The sequence below is a fragment of the Rhinopithecus roxellana genome, chromosome 10 (assembly GCF_007565055.1).
Source record: "Rhinopithecus roxellana isolate Shanxi Qingling chromosome 10, ASM756505v1, whole genome shotgun sequence".
NCBI lineage: Eukaryota > Metazoa > Chordata > Mammalia > Primates > Cercopithecidae > Rhinopithecus > Rhinopithecus roxellana.
The window spans coordinates 21092216-21107698 of NC_044558.1; the positions used below are offsets into that span (position 1 = coordinate 21092216).

A 15483-nucleotide genomic window follows, 5' to 3' on the forward strand; every position below is an offset into this window, starting at 1 on the left:
ATACAATCCTAGAGGACCCAACTCTCTACAGTTTACCCCTGAGGCCGGGTTGCCTTTGTTTTGTAATGCTTCATCTTCCCCGAACATAAAAGGGTCAATTTCCATTTGCTTTGGTAAATTAAGATCATTAAAGCATTTCTACAGTTTCTCGATAAAACTTTACAATTGAAGATAAATTATGTTGAAAAGTTAAAGGGAAGGTTGGCTTTACAAATTAGGAGCCTAAAGCCCAGAGAGATTAAGTAGTTGGAAGCTGCACAACAATATAATTTCTTATAAAAGTAAATATCTGGCCGGGTGCGGTGGCTCAAGCCTGTAATCCCAGCATTTTGGGAGGTTGAGATGGGCGGATCACGAGGTCAGGAAACCGAGACCATCCCGGCTAACACGGTGAAACCCCGTCTCTATTAAAAAAAAAAAATACAAAAAACTAGCCGGGTGAAGTGGCGGACACCTGTAGTCCCAGCTACTCGGGAGGCTGAGGCAGGAGAATGGCATAAACCCGGCAGGCGGAGCTTGCAGTGAGCTAAGATCCGGCCATTGCACTCCAGCCTGGGCGACTGAGCAAGACTCCGCCTCAAAAAAAAAAAAAAAAAAAAAAAGTAAATATCTATAAAGTGCATAGAACAGTGCTTATCACACCAGAAGGATTATATGTGTTTGATACTGTTATTTTTTATTAGTGTAATTATTATTAGAAGTATTGGATCTAGAATCTGTTTTTTGATTTCCAGAAAATGTTCTTTTCACTAAGCACATTACCTCAAAATAAAGCATTGTTTTAAGATGCTTTGTTTTTACATGCACCATGTACATCTTCTAAGAGCCAAAGCTGTATTTTAATGATAAAGGTGTGTATTAAATGAAGATGTATATGTAGATTCGCATTAAAAGCAGACAAAATGGAGTCTTCATAACTAGTAATTTATAGCTATTTATTTAAAATCAAATCTGTATCACCTTCAAATATATACCGTTTACATGCTAACAGCTAAACATAATTCAGAATGGTATCCCAAAGGAAACACTTTACTAGTGTTACTGTATAGACCAAGATGTATAAACTTTCCTATCTTTAAATATTTTCTCTGAGTTACATTTTCACTAATTCATATCAACCATTAACTTGTTATTTTTATTTTTGTAACATTAACTTTACATATATATAACCTGATACGTTTGTACTGAAAGATTTCAGATATTTGTTGGATTAAGAAAAGTTTACTCTGAGCCTAAAGAGTTCATACATATGTACTTCTTGATCTTGATCAGCATATAGTCATCATACGCTTCTCTGTACTTACATTCTCTCTCCCTAGCTGGTCTCATCTAGGTACGTGGCTTTAGATACTATCTATTTGGGGAGTCTCTCAGATGTATATCTAGCATCCTGATCTTTCCCCTGAGTTCCAGACTAGTTGACCATTGCAATGATCTGCATGACAATTCCACATGGATGTCAGGTTTCTCAAACTTAAAATACTGAAAAAAACTCTTGCTTCCTTCTTTCACTAGTAGCCTAATCTGTTCATCATCCACTCAGTTGCACAGGCCCCAGATTTAGAAGTCATTCATAACTCCTCCCTTTCTCTCATCTTTCACATTAATTCATTAGCAAGATCTCTAGGTTCCATCTCTAAAATATACATTCCAGAGTCTGATTTAAGATGGCAAATTTAAACTGCTTCACAGAACTTCCCTTCCTCAATATCTAACCAAAGGAGAAAAAAAGAGTAAACATTAGTAAAAGGAAAAAAAAGTTCCAATAGGAACCACTGAAAGAAAGGAACATTAACAACTATAATAAACTTCAAAACTGGCAGCCAAAGAAAGAGACAGAAGATTCTGGAACAGGATAAAGAGACACAGTGTTGCTTGGTTCTTAACCCTGTGTTCACCCCTAGAGAGGTAAACAAAATTCTGAGACTTTTTGCTAATAACTCTAAATTTAGAGAAAACCACATTCAGTCAATATCCTTATGTTTCCTTTCTCTACTAAGGAGTAACAGAAACATGTGCCATGAAAGAAAAAGATCAAAGGGCTGATTCAATAGAAGTGAACACTCCAGGGCTGCCCACTATTTTGGGGAAACCCATCAAGTCCCAGGTTATCTCGAGGATAGCTACTAGCTCTTACGGAACCCTTTAGTTAATTATAAAAAGGCTATCCTTGGTATCTCTCCCTCCACCATTCCCTTGCCCACCCCATCAATTTGGTGAAATAAAGGCGGATAATGGAGACATTTAACGCAAGCTAAGGAAGCATGGCCCAGGAAATCTAACAAAGATTGCATACAGCTTGAGTTGAGCTGAGCTGTCTACCTCCCCCTGCAATTTCTTTAGGTTGCAGGAAAGTGGATAGATCCAAGCAATGAAACATAGCTCAAAAAGGAAGCAAACTGGTCTCCAAGAAGGTGGGAAGAAATTTAAGAAGCTACTCACACTATGTCTGGGGAAAGCTGCCCAGGCACCAGCAAGATGAAAAGAAATCACACCGCAGATATGCAAGCATTCTAAGGGAGGGAGGCAGGAGGAGGGAAAAGAGAGGAAGGAAAGAGGGAAGGAGAGAGAGAGCAATAAAGTGAAGAAAAAATATGAAATGAAAGTATCACAGCACATAGGAATTAAATCTAGAATTTTATTCAAATAAACAGAAAGAAATCCTCACACAAACTTCCCACTGTAGAATAATGAGTTCAATGAAAATTGAAGTTTAAAGACAGAATGATGAAGCAATCTAAATGAGATGAAAAAGGATATTGTGGACGTAAGAAAGCAAATTAAGGACTAAAGACCATAATTTTAGAATCAATAAACAAATCAGAACATCAGAAGCAGAGCAGACACTTCCGACAGTTGATTACTGACACAGAAGCAAGGACTCATGTACCATGAATGGACATGAAAAAAAAAAAAAAAAAAAAAAAAGAATGGACATGAAAATGACAACAGATTTCCATCAAATGATAAATTAATAGATATGGAAGAGATGAAAGATGATCCAAAATAAGGATAAGTGATGTTCCTGAAGTAGGTAACAATATAAGCAGAATAAAAGGTATTTTCAAAGATATGATACAGTATCTGATTTAAATAACACATCATGTTACGGAAAATTCTTAAGCAGACCATCTAACACCTCCACATATCTTAGCTATGTTATTAAGCTATGTGGATAAAGAAAGAATTCCTTGGGATAAAGGCAGAGAAGTAAAATCACCTACAAAGGGTGGCCTCAGACTACACAGCAATATTCAATGCTATTAAAAAATGAAGTAATAGCTGCAAAATTACAATAGAAAGAATACATGACATAAGAATACAACATTCAGCCAAGATACACTGTTCGACTACAAAAGCAATAGGAAGACATTCTCCAAAAACAAACAGACAAACAAAAAACTCACAAATGCAGAATCCATGGGTCTTTCTTTAAAAAATAAAAGGAACAAAAAGCAGTTGGCAATGAAATCTAGGCAATTCAGTGATGAATCAAAGAACTCAGTCAGAACGAAGAAGATATACTAAAGGGCTGGGAGGCAATGGATCCATTTGAACATAGGAATTTATACTAAATAACCATAGTAATTATGATTACAGAATAGAAAGTAAATATTATAAACACAGGCAATATAAATTAGTTAAAATTGTTAGCTGAGGAGAGGAGATGGGCAAAAGCATTACCTTTCATAGCAAGGAATCAGTCTGATGTGTTTAAAATTTGAATATGCAGCTTAAAAATATAATTCCAACTCTGAGGTGAATTTACTGTAATGCTAACGAAGCTTAAGTTTCAAAGTTTTTAATCCACACAGGTGATTTGCTTTTTCCCATGCCCTGGAAGGGGTCACAGCAGTGGTCACATTGTCATGTTTTTGTAAAATTTGTAAAATATACTCCATTTTCTTAAAGAAGGCCCCCAAATTGTATAATCTTTCCACAGAAATCTTGATACACTCCTGATCAAACCTCTTAACATTTTTCATAGCATTTTTTCTTAACTGTAAGGGAAAATAATAACTCCTATAATAAGAAGACACTTTTTGGAAGTTCAACAATTATTTAGTTTTTCTTACCTTTATTTTTTTCTGCTGTTAAATACAATAAAACCATTTTTTTTGAGACAGTCTCACTCTGTCTCCCAGGCTGGAGTGTAGTGGTGCGATCTTGGTTCACTGCAACCTCTGTCTCCTGGGTTCATGTGATTCTCATGCCTCAGCCTCCTGAGTGGTTGGGATTACAGGTGTGTGCCACCACACCCAGCTAATTTCTAAAAAGTATTTTTAGTAGAGACAGGACTTGGCCATGTTGGCCAGACTGGTCTTGAACTTCTGGCCTCACGTTATCCACCTGCTTTAGCCTACCAAAGTGTTGGGATTACAGGCATGAGCCACCAATAAAATAAATTTTACTAATTTTTATTTTAAAACAGCATCAGCAGTATGACTCCAGGGTTATAAAGTATTTCTTTCTATCTGCACGATCATATATCAATCCCTTTGCACATATTTATAGAAAGATGTCTTAAATGATATAAGTCTACTGCTAACGGTGGTTATTTCTGGGGAGTAGTATTTGGGGTAATTTAAAACATTTAATCTTTGTATTACATGCATTGTCTGAATTATTTATTGTGATCATATAACAAATATTGCAAAAATAATACATTTTTTTCCTTCAAATGCCAAGATAGTAACGGATATTATTTTGGATGGTGAGAACTATAGAGAATTGTTATTTTCTACTTTGTATTTCCCTGTGTTTTTAAAATTTCAAAAATGTTTTCCAAAATTTGATATTCTGAATCATTCCACATCTCTTCCTTTTTCTTTTTCCAGCCAAATCACTATTATTTCTCACCTGGATTACCCTCACAGTCTTCTGTGTGGTCTCACCTGTGTCCATCCTAGCCCTGGTATTATCCAGTCTTTACACAGCAGTCAGGGTATGCTCTTCAAATGTAAAACGATCACTCCTCTGCTTTACATTCTCCAGCTGCTTCATACTGTTTTTAGAACAAAACCCAAATTCGTTGCCGTGACCAGCAAGGCTGACCTGAGCTGACCAGGATCCAGTCACGCTGGACTGCTCTCTGTCCCCCAAACACTGCACTTGTTCCCCCGGAAGATATTCCATACGCTGTTCCCCTGGCCTGGGGTGTTCTTTCTCCAACATCTCTGTATAACTGGTTCCTTCTATTCAGGTCTCTGTCGGAAGGCCACCTTCTCAGGGAGACCTCCAAATTTTCTAAGAGTAGCATCCTTCTCCCTCCATTTCCCTCTCCAGTGCTTCACTGCTGGATGGCCTTCACGGCCTTTATCACCATCTGAAATGATCATCTCCACTTATTTATTTACTTGTTTTGTATCAATCCTCTCCCACTAAATATCTGTTCTAGAAAACTAGGACCTTGTCTATCTTGTTCATCATTGTATCTCCTGCTCAAAGAATGTGCCCAGAAGACAGCAGACACTTAATATTTCTTCCTCAATGGATACACACAGAGATTGTTCCTCAGCTTAAAAAGGCTTGTGTTTGCAAAGCTGTCTTTTAAGTCAGTTTAGAATTCAGAATGCATGTTCTTTCAAATGAGCCACAGTACAAGTAATAATTCAATATCAAGCCTAGCTCACAAAAGTCTACTGGACCCATAACGGGTTAAACTTCTGTATATCTGCAACAAAAATGCTAGAAAATCAACATGATGAATTATCACTGGGAAAATAGGAAATTAAAAAGAAACATTTCAACTGATCTAAATATGAGCAAACTATGACTATTATTTCTCTCTCACATTGGTGGAGACTTTTGTGGATATTCTGAAGGGGGACGTCAGAGCAATTTTTTTTTTTTTTGAGACACTGTTGCCCAGGATGGAGACAATGGCACAATCTTGGCTCACTGCAACCTCCAACTCCTGGGCTCAAGCGATTCTCCTGCCTCAGCCTCCTGAGTAGCTGAGATAACAGGTGCCCGCCACCATGCTCGGTTAATCTTTGCATTTTTTGTATAGACTGGTTTCACCATGTTGCCCAGGCTGGTTTCAAACTCCTGGGCTCAAGTGATCCACCTGCCTCAGCATCTAAAGTGCTGGGATTACAGGCGTGATTTAGAACATGCACTTTTGCTTCTGCTGGTTCAAGTTTTGTTTTGATATTCTCTGCATTTCCTCCTATTACCATATGAGAAAACCACCAGTTCATCTTTGCTGTGTAACTTCATTCAAATATGTGTAGCTTTTGGCTCCTTTGATAACAGACGCACCACTGTGAATGCTTATCTATCATTACTTGAGTCACTGTTTGTGTCAAAAATGTAAAAGTGGAATGAACAGAGGTATTAGGAAGAGGGGCTCAGAAGGAAAGGGATTAAAGAGGATGTGTGATTGGAAAGATATTTGAGCTAAGAGCAGTGAACGAGAGGAAAGAACAAGTTAATGATGAATGATCAGGAGAAGATAGGGAAGACGACTTCTTCCTGCTAGCTACTAGGAAATTTTATCTTCCAAGCCAGCTTGGCTCCTGTCTAGAGTAGCTCCGGGTGGGTAAATGGTGGGAGGGCCAGTTTGTAAATAATGTTGAAATTTAAGAGACTATATATTATCTAATTTGAGGCTTTGTCCCAAATTTGGTTCAGAGTGAGTTTTTATGACTAATCTACCACTAGGGTGAAATAAATAGCATCATTCATATCAGGAATACCAACCAATCCCATAGGCGATATTGAAGAGACAATGCCAACCTTCTATCCTGGAGTAAAGTTATAGTGCAAGAAAATGATTTGAACCAATTATTTTCATACTAAGTTGACAGTTAAGACAGAATATATATATATATTTATATATATAAATTTATATATATACAGAATTATATATATAAATAAAGAGCCAAGAGATACTGCATATGGTCTGCAAGTCTTTTCTGGAGAAATGATTCATGAAGATAAAGAGAAGTGGCTTATTTTTACAGTTACATTTTATATTTCTAGAAAAATAACTACAACATGGTCTTGATGTCTAAACATAGGGAAATGAGACTTTTATGAACATTACACAACACAAAACATACCACCTGTTGCAGTTACAACTACGTGCAAGTCATTCTCAAGCCTTAACTAAAACCAAAAACAGATAATAAAACTCATGGTTACAAACATTATTCTAATTGAAAGCTATAATTTGAAAATAACTGAATGCTCATATATTCTTAAAATACAATGTTCTTCTCTTTTTTTTTTTTTTTTTTTTTTTTTTGAGACGGAGTCTCGCTCTGTCGCCCAGGCTGGAGTGCAGTGGCCGGATCTCAGCTCACTGCAAGCTCCGCCTCCCGGGTCCACGCCATTCTCCTGCCTCAGCCTCCCAAGTAGCTGGGACTACAGGCGCCCGCCACCTCGCCCGGCTAGTTTTTGTATTTTTTAGTAGAGACGGGGTTTCACCGTGTTAGCCAGGATGGTCTCGATCTCCTGACCTCGTGATCCGCCCGTCTCGGCCTCCCAAAGTGCTGGGATTACAGGCTTGAGCCACCGCGCCCGGCCAAAATACAATGTTCTCTTGCCAAGAAAGAGTGTTGGTCTTAAAACGGCCACAAAACCTAGCCCCGACCAACGTTACTAGAGCTACAGAATCAAGCACCCTCCAAATATATGGCCAAGCAGCCCTTGGGAGCACCTAATGAGTCCAACAGAGTCTTCCCATGTGTCTCAAAGGCTGCCTTCTGTAGTGACAGAGGTGATAGAATATGGTAAAGTTGCGTCTAGGAAAATATCAATGTTGTCCCTGATTTCCCAGAGAATGTTCTGTGGCTTATCATCTGAGGTTAGTAGTTTCAGTTTAGTACACTAATTTCAAATACTAAAGAGATGAATCCATTAACGTCATTTACAGAAAAATTGTTTTGAGATTTACCCAAAAAACAAACACACTATAACAAATTTTGTAACAGAGAAGATTAGAACATGCACTTTTGCTTCTGCTGGTTCTCTGCATTTCCTATTTCCATATGAGAAAATCACCAGTATGTCTTTGCTGTGTAAATACCAGCACTGAGAAATACTGGCCAAACATAAAGACTTTTAGATAATTAAGTTTTGATATTCATCTAAAGAAGTCAATATATTCTTACAATTTTTTAAAGAAAAAAAAAGAACTCAGCTTAATCATATATTTGACTTGTAAAAAATCATCTCATGATTCCATGAAGATAGAGAAAAAAATCAGATGAACAGGAATGGTTTTCATTTCACACTGGAATTATAAGAAAGGTTAATTTTTGCATAAAAATTATATCTACATAAAAATAGATTTCTGGAACAATGCATTATTGACAGTTACGTGGGAAGATAAATGCATTCATGTAAATGTTCTTTCTCAAGCAAATTACTAAATATATTGACAGTACTGCACTTTGAAAACAACCATTTTAAGGAAACCAAATATACATACAAAAGTAAAGACAATAGCCAATGTAATGTTTCACTCCATGCATATTCACTCAAATATGCATACATTTTTATTCAGTTTATTGATATATACTGCCATTAAATTAAATAGCAAACACTTATGCTTTGTTATTGGCTATTGTCCACAGAGGGAAAAAAATGGGTAGCCAACTGGAGTCTATTCACACTTCTGTTCATTACTAGTGGTCCATGGAAGATGTTAATAGCACTTGTACATATTAACCAAGTCTAAGTTACTGCTTAAAATCCAAAATGTGTAAAAACCAGACACACCTATACAAATACAAATGTTTTACTCATTATCATTAATGACTTTAATCAAGCAGATCTTCTAATTAATTTTGCTAATTGTTTGTTCCTCTCAGGACATTTATTGGTTTGATGGATATTACTACGACATATGTTGATGCCAGCATCTCGTCAGAAATGAGGGCATCAATAAACTCTCCTTAGTGTTTCTACAGAATGTGCCAATGCCACAAACACTGTCAATGCCACAGCATTTATTTCAATAGAAGATTTTGAGAACATGTGTGTCTTTCATTTAGAGAAAGGATAAACCTACTTAGAAACACACGGTGCTCAAAATTGCTTATTCAATGAATGGTGCAATGAGAATGGCTTGATAACAAACTGGAAAACATCTGCCAACATTTAAAATAGAATAATAACATCATAAATGATTATTAGGAATGCCTTCCCCCACAATGTACTGTCAATTTATACCCTATTTCAAGTATGCAGAGTAACTTTACACAAAATACAGTCCTGCTATCTTAAAGGAAGTGATCCCCTAAATATTTCTGACCAAAGGTAATCATATGCAGTAAATTAATAGACAAGAAATGTATCAGAATTCGATTCGTGTATAGAAATTTGGCTAAACTTGCAAACTTTTATGTTGTGAATAACTATTCAGAGATTGTCACTTTAAACTGCTGACAAATGAATGCACTTACGCAGTTTTATTTTTAAAAACGTTATCCCAAAATATATTAAATATCATGCTATATCCATATTTCAAAATTATTTTAATGGAGATTTGATCTCCAGGTAGAGGTGAAACACTGTTTTCTCCTTCTGGCCCCCATTAGGGAAACTGTAACAGTATGGGTGTCTCCCATTTCTGACACATGAATCTATTGTCAGTCTACTGTCATGGCTTAAGAAAAAAATATTGCTTCTACTCAAGGTGCCAAACTGCACCAAGCAAAGTAACTCCAATGCAGTAAAATTAAGTCTGGCAACTAGCAACTGTAGGACAAAGTTTCCATCCTTGAACAAGGAGCACTGATACTTCACTCCCCCACCCAGCATCATATTTCCCCCCGCATTCTGAAGGTTTTTTTTTTTTTTTTTTTTTTTTTTTAACATTTGTAACAATGTTTTTGTATGACACTGGCATCAAGTCTCCCAGGCAGCATGCATCTGTTTTAATTTCATTTGTATTCGTTCCTCCTTTCTTCTCCATCTGAGTCCAAGAGAATCACTACTAACACACCCAGCACTACTCAGGATAGACAACGACAGAATGAAACACTTCCGAAGAAGTCTTTCTGGTGGCATAATGCCAGCACTACTCATTATAGCTTATTTTTATCACAGAGCCGTCAACATTACGGACTCGAATAACCCAGATACCAGCGGCATCCCCTTGCACAAGCTCATCTGCGGAGTACAAGGAATACAGATTTGGAAGACACCTCTGAGAGGTTTTCTAATCTTTCCTCTCTTCCTTCTGACTTCCAACTTGAACGTGAATCTACCCGAAAGAAGAGAACTAGACTTTCTTAGTAACTTGTGCAAACCTTCAGAAAAGTCTTAGGTTGTACCTAAATTCCTCATGTTGCCATTCCAACACTATTTCCTGTAGTTTTCCCTTTCCGAACGCAGAAGTCCACAGAGCAAGTATCCTTATAAGTGTTTAAGAATCATTAAGCAATTCCACAGTTCCCGTGCCTCTAATCCACTGAACTAACGTGCCCGGCGCACATAAGCAACACCGGGACTGAATTTCGAGTCTTCTCAAACTCACACCTCAGTTGCTCAGAGAGGAGAAATGATAACTGCAGCGAGGACTTGCCTTCCCGGCCAGTCTCTGAAAAACGCGAAACCTTCCAGAGCTGTCCATTTGTTTTAGGGGCTATGTTTATAAACGGCTGGTTTTCTTGGAGGAAAAATAAAAAAATAAAGGGGCGATGGCAACATCCTGATAAACACAGGACCTTGTCTGGCTTTTGGTAAGTTGTAACCTGGAGTAAAATCACACACAAGTCACAAGCACGCAAGTTGGAATTTCGCTGGAAACACTGACCCGACCTTCACTAAAGCAGCAAATCGCAGTCCCTGCTGCTCTGCTCCTGCTCTCCAAGGCTTAGCATTGGAAAGTCCATGCCCATGTCCCCCTCCAATTAATCAATGTAGAAAGAAATACGAGGGGGGAGAGAGGGAGCACACTCCACACCAACCTTGCCAGCGCCTATTCTTCCTCCTAGTCCTTAAAGGCGATGCACCGCGCACCTGGAAATTACATGAACTTGGCATGGCTTTTTAATATTAAAGACAAACGACCTTTGGAAAATACACACTGTGAAAGTCAAACCATTTGGAGACACCCAGCAATTTATCTCCTCAAACTCCTCGGAACCCCAGGGATGAGGAAAGGAAACAGAAAATGCGCTCAACACGGGGGTGGTGAGGGACTCGATAACCAAAACAGGTTTGAAAAAAAAAGCCCCCCTGCTCGCACCCCCCTCCCCCTCGCCGTGGAGGCCGCTAGCTGAGGCTGCAACACCTGCCCCGGCAAAGCGTCTCCGCAGCCTTCCCAGCTTGCCCGACTCGGCTTCCTCCGCCTCTGCCCCGGCTGCGGCACCACTTCTTGGAGCCACGTCTCGGCGAGCTGGGGCCGCGGAGCTAGGGGGCCGCTGTGCAGCTACTCACCCGAGCCGCTCGGGCTGGCCGCGAGCCGGGATCCGCGAGGGCTGCCGGGCTCCGGACCCCGAGGACGCAGACATGTGGCTTGAACCTCAGCTCCCCTAGCCGTTGCCTCTGTGCATCTTTCTGGGCGCCCCCAGCGAATGCGAGCGGCTGAGGCGAGGGCGAGAGAGTCGAGGAGGGGCGGGAGAGGCGCGGAGCTTGGCCGCGCCGCTCTGCGCCGAGCGCCGGGCTCTCCCCGCGAGCTCCCCGGGCCCGCGCGCGCGCCCCCCACAGCCCCCGCCCCCCGCGCGGCGCGTGCCCCCCAACCCCCGTCGCGCGCCCTCGCACCCGCCGGGCCCCACGCGGCGCGCGCCTGCCCGGGCGGCGGCGGCGGCAGCGGCAGCGCGTCCTCCCCCGAGCGCCGTCTCCAGGGCTGCTGGCGGCACTCTCCATTGTTCCACGGCTACTGCCCCTGGTGGGCGGCCAGGCAGGTGGGAGGTGTCGGCTCGGCAGCCGGGGAGGGCTTACCGCTCTGGCGGACCCTCACTGCGAGAGCGTTGCGGGCCCAGGCGCGGCGCGCGGGGGCTGCAGGGAGCCTAGCACTGGGGGCTGCCGGCACGCGGGGGCCTCCTTCTGGCTCCTAGGCACTCTCTCCTGCTCGGCGCCCCTCGCATCCTCGGTTACTATGGATATCTCGCTCCTCTGCCGCCCCCTCCGCGCACTCTGGGAGGCGGCCGGGGCGGTAGCAGCGGCGCGGCTCCACGGGTGCCCAGGTGACCGGCTCGCAGCGGCAGAGCAGTGGCAGCAGCTGCCACCGTCGCTGTCACTGCGGTCGCCGCCGCTGGAGAGAGGAGGACAAGGGGCAGAAGCAGGTCCTGCTCTATCTGCCCCAGAGGCCACCTCGAGTTTCCTCCCACTAACCAAGCGGCTTCGTGTTTACCTCTCAGGAGACGCCTTGGCAGTCCTCAACTTGTGTGCGCCGGTGGCCCTCTCCCATGGGACTTGCGTTCCAGCTGTTCTCAGAGCGGGTATGATCGGTCCCCAGTAGACTTGGAGGGTCACGGGTGAGATTTTGATAAGGTTCAAATACCCCTCCACTCCTGTCTCCGGTTTCCACCAAAGTTACCATTGTACTACTACCAACAGTTGTAGAAATTTACTTTCGCAAAGGTTTTTTTTTTTTTTTTTTTTTTTTTTTCAAAATTATGCCAGTTAAATCCGACCTTAAATGACAAGGCTTTTCTCCCATTTTTAAAATCCAATTTTCCCCCCTTGCCATAAATAAATAAAAATAACTTCTGGCTTACAGGCTGCTTAATACCACAACATTTTAATGAGCATGTCAGGTAACCCACAGGCTTCAGTTCTTTGTGGCTTCCAAGTTCCATACGTAAGTGTGAGTTGCTCACTTAGTCTGGGGTAACAACCGCAGATTCCCACAGAGAAGAACCAGTGTCTTAAGGTAACATCAACCCAATGGTCTATGAATAGGTTGGAATGGCGGTACTTTAAGTAAAAGTATAAAGAAATGGATAACATTATGAGGAACTTCCAACAGTACTAATAATCAACCCTGTAGTTCAGGAGACATTCACTTTCTAAACTTTAAGACTAGGCATTTATTGCCTTGAAACCAAAGCAAACAAAGATTTTGACCAACTGCAACATTCAGGCTCTAAAATAGAAATGTGAATCAATTATTAAATAATAGGTAACATTTACTGAGCACTTACCATCTTCCAGGCATCTGTGCATTATCTGATTTAATTCTTACAAGTCGGTGAAGGTTTCATTATATTATCCTCACTTCACAGATAAAAAAAAAAAGGCTTAGATCTGCAACTGGTAGTTTTGGAAGAACATTCTTTTCCTTAAACAAGAAACTCTAAACGCCCTCTGTTTTGTCCACCTTCGTGCCACTGTCTGCTGCTTTGAGGGTCGGGATAATAGCATACCTGAAACCACCCTTTTAGCAAGCGGCAGGGCCAGGACATTAGCTCAGACTAGATGTCTAATTCAACTTTCTGTATATGTAACATGTAAAATGAAAAAGACCTGCATCTTGACTGGTGTACTCTTTAATAAATGGGACCTGATTACTTGATGGAGGAATGTTTGACTCTCCCTGTTATTGACATTAGCAAATTTTCAATGGGTTTGGAAGTGAGGCTATTTAGTTCTATGTCTTACTCTGCAACCCAGACACCTGTGAGTTGAGGTAAGTGTTTTCTTCGTTTCCCAATCATGAAAATGACCGAAGAATGACATTTTCCAGGTCATCATTCTTTTGTGGATATTGTTCTCTGATAACAATATTGGGCCATCTCAAAGAGCTGTCATTTGTTGTCAGTGAACTACAGGCTATTTGGAAAGGAGGTGTAAATCACTTTTTCATCATGTCCAGTCCGCTGCACTCTAGAGTCATTTGGGATGTTTTGTGTCTGCACTACCTCTAGAAAATGATGGAAATCTAATTCTCTGTCAGCCTTTCTACTTGGCTAGTGAAAATGCCTCTTGGAGAGCTGGGAGGGGAAGTCGCTGTCCATGGTGGCCATTACTGAAGCCCCGTTCAGCAAAATCGGTTCATATTCTTAATACTGGAATCCTGCTTAAACTAAAGAGCTTCTGCACAGCAAAATAATAAATAGAATAAACAGACAATCTTCAGAATGGGAGAAAATATTTGCTAGCTATGCATCTGAAAAAGGACTAATATCCATAATCGATAAGGAACTCAAATCAACAAGAAAACAACAACAACAAATAGCCCCATTAAAAACTGGGCAAAGGACATGAGCAGGCATTTCTCAAATGAAGACATACAAGTAGCCAAGAAACACATGAAAAATGCTCAACATTGCTAAACATCAGAGAAATGGAAATTAACACCACAATGAGATAGTCTCACACCAGTCAGAATGACTATTATTAAAAAGTCAAAAAATAACAGATGTTGGCGAGGTTGCCAAGAAAAGGGAATGCTTACACACAGTTGGTGGGAATGTAAATTAGCAAAACCCCTATGGAAAATAGTATAGGGATTTCTCAAAGAGCTAAAAACGGAACTACCATTCGACCCAGCAATCCCAATACTGGGTATCTACTCAAAGGAAAATAAATTGTTATATCAAGAAGACACCTGCACTTGTATGTTTATTGCAGCACTATTCACGGTAGAAAAGATATGGAATCAACCTGTGTCTATCAGTGAATGCTTGGGTAAAGAAAATGTAAATGTAAATATACACCATGGGATACTATGCAGCCATAAAAAAGAATGAAATCATGTATTTTGCAGTGACACGAATGGAGCTTGAAGCCATTATCCTAAGTGAAATAAAACCAGAAAATCAGTACCATATGTTCTCATTTATAAGTGGGAGCTAAACAATGGGTACAAATGGACATACAGAGGGAAACAGACACTGGGGACTCCAAAAGCAGGGAGGATGGGAGGGGATTGAAACTGAAAAATTACCTATTGGGTATAATGTTCACTATTTGGGGGATGAGTACACTAGAAACCCAACCTCACCATTATACAACATATCCATGTAACAAACCTGCATCTATAAAAATAAAAAAAAGCAGCTGTTAATTTTGCAAAATAAGTAAATAAATATTACAGTCTGGAAATTAACTTCATCATGGCACTAATGAAATTTGGTGATATTCTCCAGTATTGTATATTAAAACATAAAGATCTTATCAGTATAATATACTGGTTGGAGTAAAAACAAATAATTCACAGGAGAATGACTTTTTACTCTATGGCACTAAAATAGCCCCTATTCATTGTCGAATTTTAGATATTTTTAGGTACTAGAACAGCATAAAGGAGATAAATCATTTCCTGAAACCCTCTCACCTTACAGCAAAGAAAATAGCTACCTATGGAGGTTAAGTCCCTTGCCTAAAAACCATCTTAATTAGAAGCAGGCGTATAAAACTATGAATTCTTGCCACAGAATCACCATGATTCTGTGATGCAGCAGGATATTGAATGTCAGAATCATTCTTTCTTCAGTAATTTCATTTTTTTGCTTAAAAACAATTTCCAATTTATGTAATTTGAAAAACAGATAATATATAGTCTCATGTAATATGTAG

The 15483-nt window shown here is 40.3% G+C and overlaps 1 protein-coding gene across 49 annotated transcripts in view; it reads right to left on the reverse strand.

The window, feature by feature from the left end:
• ANKS1B (ankyrin repeat and sterile alpha motif domain containing 1B) overlaps window positions 1-15483 on the reverse strand; it is a 1300027-nt gene that overhangs the window by 159226 nt on the left and 1125318 nt on the right. For 10 of the 49 annotated variants that reach the window (XM_030938517.1, XM_030938519.1, XM_030938515.1 and 7 more), the window contains exon 1: window positions 11398-11536. The exons of 27 other annotated variants lie outside the window; for them this stretch is intronic. The gene's annotated coding sequence lies outside the window, so the exon portion shown is untranslated. Of the gene's footprint in view, window positions 1-11397; window positions 11660-11901; window positions 12061-15483 lie in introns of those variants that run through there. 12 more of the 49 variants (XM_030938518.1, XM_030938516.1, XM_030938512.1 and 9 more) reach the window with 3 other exon arrangements.